General features: G+C 35.9%; 1 pseudogene; it reads left to right on the top strand.

Annotated features, from left to right (window-relative positions):
- The first annotated feature begins 3,940 nt into the window (after nucleotides 1-3,940).
- On the top strand, nucleotides 3,941-4,700 carry LOC126767003 (uncharacterized; annotated as a pseudogene).
- The last annotated feature ends 665 nt before the right edge of the window (nucleotides 4,701-5,365 follow it).

Genomic DNA, 5,365 nt, shown 5'->3' with positions numbered 1-5,365 from the left:
ATTTTAGCCATTGTCAAAATGTTCTTGTAACACTATGCATTGCCCAGATTGTTTCTTCTGCACACCTGTTCTTTTTTCACGAGGTTTTTCCTTCAACTGGTCCAAAAGGTCGCAATAGTATTTGGATTTAATTGTTTCCCCAGTTTGCAAGTAATTCACTATCAAAACTCCTCTCGCATCCCAAAAAACTGATGCCATAACCTTCTTTCCCCATTTCGGAAAACGATTTCTTTCCCAAGCCCAACAACCCAAAACCACTCTTTAACATCTTGTTTTGATTCAAGGGAAACATGGTAAAAGGGGGCCCAGTCTCATTCGTAGTGATGAATCGAACCCCAAAATCCCCAAAATCCCGTTTTTAAGCTCCCAAAAGTTTTGAAAAGTCGCATGCGGGAAAGTGTTTTTTTCAATTTATAGGGGAATTGGGGCCCATTTTATACACAGTTTTCCCAAAAGGGAAAAATTTCACTTAAAAATGGCTCAACTTTCCTATTAAAATGTGGGAACGCCCCGCCCCCGCAACGACTTAAAAAAAAATCATTTTGGTTGGGTTTTTAACTGGTTTTTAAAGCGGGCGGGGCTTCCCCTTGTTTGGGCTTTAACGGGCAACAGCCTTCCCCAAATTTCCTGGTGCTTTCCCCATTTGCATTTTGCGGGGGGGTTATTTGGGAAGGGTAAATCCGAGAAGGTTTTTGGCACAATTCACAACAAGGAAAACTAAGGGACTTCCCCTTTCTTTTTTTGAAGCTTTGCCGAACTGTGCCAATTTTTCCCAAAAAGAAACCGCCGGGTGTACGAACCCAAGGTATAAAAAGGGAACAATTTCACTAAAGGCGAAAAACAAAAACCAAAAGGAAGGGGCGCCAAATTTTAAAAGTTTCCCCGAAAATTTTCTCTGGGGCGCGGCATGGTTAAAGCGTCCGCCCTTTTTTTTCTTTGGAAATTTTTACAATTTTCCCGGGAAAAGGAGCCACAAAATAATCGGGTATTTTTAAAAACTTGAAACTTTTAAAAAAAGCTTTTCAAAAATTTGGGCTTTTTTGGGGAAAATTTAAGGCAGAATTTCAAAAAAAATTTCATTTTGTTTACCCGGGTTGCGTCCCCCCTTTGGGGGGATTGGAAAATCCTTTTTGGAAATTTTGAAACTTTCGGGGAGAAAAAGAATTTCTTGGAAATTTTCCCAAAAGAAAACTGGGGAATAGTTTTTTGGCCATTTTTTAGGCTTTGCGGGGGGAGGCCCCCCAAAAAAAAGCCAAAGGCGAATGGGCCCCTTTGGGTTCTCAACCTTCCCGTAAAGCGGGTTTTAATTAGCCAAAAATGGGGAGCTTTTAAAAATACCATCCAATTTTTAAATTTCTTAAAAGGGTTTAAATGCTTTCTTAAAAAAAAAAATTAACCCAAACCGTTTTTAAAAAAAGAACCGTGAGTTTTGGAAAAATTTTTTGGGTTTTTTTAAAAAGTTTTTCAACTCTTAAAAAATACCCCTAAAACATATATTATATGAATTATATGGGAGAAACAGTTGGGGGTATTCTTTCAACGCTAATGTTCTTTGAAAGGGTTTTTGTTTTTTTCCACTTCAATTGGAAATTTATTTTCCCTATGGGAGTATGGTGAATGGGAGATTTCTTCCACAAAATCCCCTTCCAAAAGTAAAACTTTCAAAAAAAAAGGGAAAGATAGCTGGTGTGGTATTCATGTAGTAGTATTGGTGTGCGACAGACACACTAATTAAACACTACAATATATGAACTAAATGTTTCTATTGGAAACAATTATTTTATGCTTCTACAGCGTAGCGAAGAAAGTAATAGTAATGGGCGCAACGCAAATTGGAACACATATTTTTTTTACCAACTGAGAGGCATATTTCATAATATTCACAATGGGGATATGGATGAATAAAACTTCGGTTTTACGTCCATTTCCTGTTATGGGTGTGTGACGATCCTCGCACCTACACTACCTTAGGCCAAGGTACATTTCTCTACACCTACAGGCTCTTGGTACAAGTGACCAACTCTTTCCGGAACAAAAATGAACACAACAAAGAAAAACATACCGAAAACAACAACTATTAACACTTTGACTAGGACGATTTTAATGACAGAGTATATTGTAGGACTCCAGGACCCCTCAATGAGTCCAACGAAAATATCTTTACCAACAGCAAGGTAATTCAGTGATGTGGCCAGAGATAGGCTGGAGGTGGCTGTCATAGATGGGAACTCCCTCTCACCGAGTACCTTAAAGGAGAGATGGGTGGTGATAGAAATTAGATTACCTAGTCTAGATTTATGGTAGGTATAAATTTAGTTACGGATTTTTATTCAAATTAAAGCTTGAATACTGATACCAATACTAAATTTAGGTGCACTGATTCCGAATTCAATTTTCAAGGTCAGCAAAAGCGGAAGACCTTGTGCTCATATTTGGCTCCCTCAAAATAAAATTATACCTCGCTGATCAGTCAATAGTTATCGAAAGTGGTTAATAAAATCAGCTCTGTTGTCCATTGAAAGGTCTAAGACAAAGCGGCTGACGAAAGAACACAATGGTGTAATGCGTGCAGATGTCTGCAACGTTTGAAAAGTGCTGAGGCAGTGTGATCAAAGGGCTAAATAGCAGTAACTACGACATTTCTTACAAACAAAATGAGAGAAGGTAAACCAAGGGCATACGTATCATCAATAAAGATGCAACCAAATTTTTGGTTCTACCTAGTGTCTACACTGGTAAGAATGGAAGAAGAAAGAGGTAACTTCTTTCTTGACGAGCCACCAGTATTGCATGAAGGCTTTAAGCTCACTGGCGTTTCCAATCCACTTGTCTATTATTTTCCACAGAAATGTTTTCTACTTTCTACCTCTATCACAAGTCCGATACAAAAAACTTGTGACCCATCAGGCATTAAACCTTAAATGGATATAAGCAATTCCCTTGCGAGCACCGATGGTTTAAGAGGATCAAATTTTCTTTTTTTTTTTTTAAATTTTTTCTTTTTTTATCCCTTGTTTTTTTTCCTTTTTAATATTTTTTACTTTTTTTCTGTGTATCTTTTTTTTTGTCTTGACGCTCGTCGAACGACACGACATGCCCCAAAACAGTGGCGTCGTAAAGTCTCGGGGTTTTTGAAAAGGCGCGTTTAAAAAATGGTTTTTTTTCCCCTAAAAATGTTGTCCTTTGTTTTTTTGGTTTCATGTTTGTCGCTCTGCATTATTTGGTTAAATTTTTTCAATTTTAATAAATAAATTAAACATGGTCAACGAGGAATAATTGAGGCCGGTTGTTAATATTGTGCGTATTGCCAATACGGTACATGAAGTGTTCCAGGAGCTCCATAGAAACTACCGAAGGTGGTGGGTTCGTCCTGTTAACATTACACGCCAGGAAGAAGGATTTTATAAAACTTGCATCAAGGTCCGTATCTAGCTCTTAAGTAATTGCTCAAGACAAAAATACATTATTTCTTCAAGTAATTTTGACAGCCGGTTACGCATTGTGAATGATCCACATTAGAAAAGCAAGAGAGAATAAACAAAGAAAATAAACTTTGTGCGTAATATGTATGTATGTATATATGTAGTAACATAAATGTTTTCATTGCGATTGGTAAGTTTTATACAACATTTCAAAATGAACTATACTTCATAATAATGATTTTAACTAATTTATGATGAATTTAAAGATTACTTTGGCTTTCCTTAAAGAAACAATTGTTGATTTCATGTTTCTTCGCATTTTATTGAAAAAATGTATTAAAAATTAGTACTAGATTTCTTTAGGCTGCATACCAGCACAGAAAGAAAATTTGCCGCAGAAATTTTTCTTGACCATTCTTAAGTGTTTTTATATGAAGTTTTACATTTCTTGACTGGATACTAAGCTTTAAAAGCAGCTTCAAGAAAAATATGAGGAACATCTTTTTAAAGCAACACGGATGAGCGTTGCTAATTTTAATTTATTTCTGTCGTTATTAAAGCAACGATTAGAACGCTTTTCGAATAGAAAATCAATTCAGCCCGGACTCGTTTGGTGGTAACATTAATGTAAGTTAATGTGAATTAATTATTAAACTGGTATACTTCAGCGCTTAACAATTTCAGTTTCTTGGCACAAGGATGTAGTTTCAATGTGATTTCTTGGACCTTCAAAGTTGTGACGCTATTTGGGATGAATTACCTGATGTATAGTATATTTGTCACCACCAAACTTACACGAACTTAGAGGCATTGCAAACAAATTTTGTATATAGACTGGCCTGCCGAATTGCTTTTGAGCTATAGATGGGAAGCATATTCCTATAACAAGCCCAAGAAATAGCGGATCGTTGTACTACAATTATAAGAAAACGTTTAGCATTGTACTAATGGTAGTGAGTGATGCTAATTACGTGTTCACATATGTTGATGTCGGGGCGGTAGGAAGCCAAAGTGCCCGTAGAATATTTGCCCGCAGTGCCTTTGGAAAGAAGTTGCTGAATGGCACTCTGGAAGTTCCTTGTGACACAAACTACATCGAATAGCTTTCCGTATTATTATGTCGGCGACTGTGCATTTCTACTGAAACCGAATTTACCACAAGATAAAGACAAATTTAACTGAGCGTTGTCTAAAGTGCACATAGAAAGCGCATTGGGAAATTTTGGACAATCGATGGAGAGTACTGCATACAACAATACATGCTTGGCCAAAGAATGAAGGCAAAATAGTTTTAGCTACAGTAGTACTTCATATCTTTTTGATGTTACAAATTTTGATTTTTTTTAGTACCTAAGTAACCGTACTTCAAAAAACCGATTAAATTATTGACACACAAGTAGTCGGAACCTAGACTTCGTTCAGTAGGCACCTCCTTATTCGAGATACTCTCTATAATTCTCGAAATTGCAAGTGATCTTTTGTGTTGCGTGAAGTGTAATCTGGAAAATATTTTTTATGGATTGTGGACAACATGGTATGTATTTAATATGAATAAAATAAAGATTAATTTAGTTAATGTATTATTTTGTTTTTTTTTTTTTTCGGGAAAACAATGAATCATCAAAAAAACCTAAAAAATAAGAAATTGAAAGTGAAAGGTTTCGACTTAACATATAAACTTAAATATTTTTCCCCATCTTTCCCCCTTTTAAAAAAAGCGCGTTGAATTAGGTTGATCACTTGCATAAAATGAGTACTGCTTTTATTTATTTATTTTAATTAAATACGGAAATCCTGCTAAATTATTTGAAGATACAATTGGGCGAAAACTTAACCTCCCACTATATAACTATTACCAAGATTTTCGAACGTCCACTTGACTTTGTTCCATATGATTGGTGATTGTACATAAGGTATCTTAATGAAACCCAGTGAAAATTTTT

Source organism: Bactrocera neohumeralis, unplaced genomic scaffold (genome assembly GCF_024586455.1).
Source record: "Bactrocera neohumeralis isolate Rockhampton unplaced genomic scaffold, APGP_CSIRO_Bneo_wtdbg2-racon-allhic-juicebox.fasta_v2 ctg3517, whole genome shotgun sequence".
Taxonomy (NCBI): Eukaryota; Metazoa; Arthropoda; class Insecta; order Diptera; family Tephritidae; genus Bactrocera; species Bactrocera neohumeralis.
Note: the sequence above shows the minus strand (reverse complement) of the source record. Positions and strands in the feature narration are given on the sequence as shown.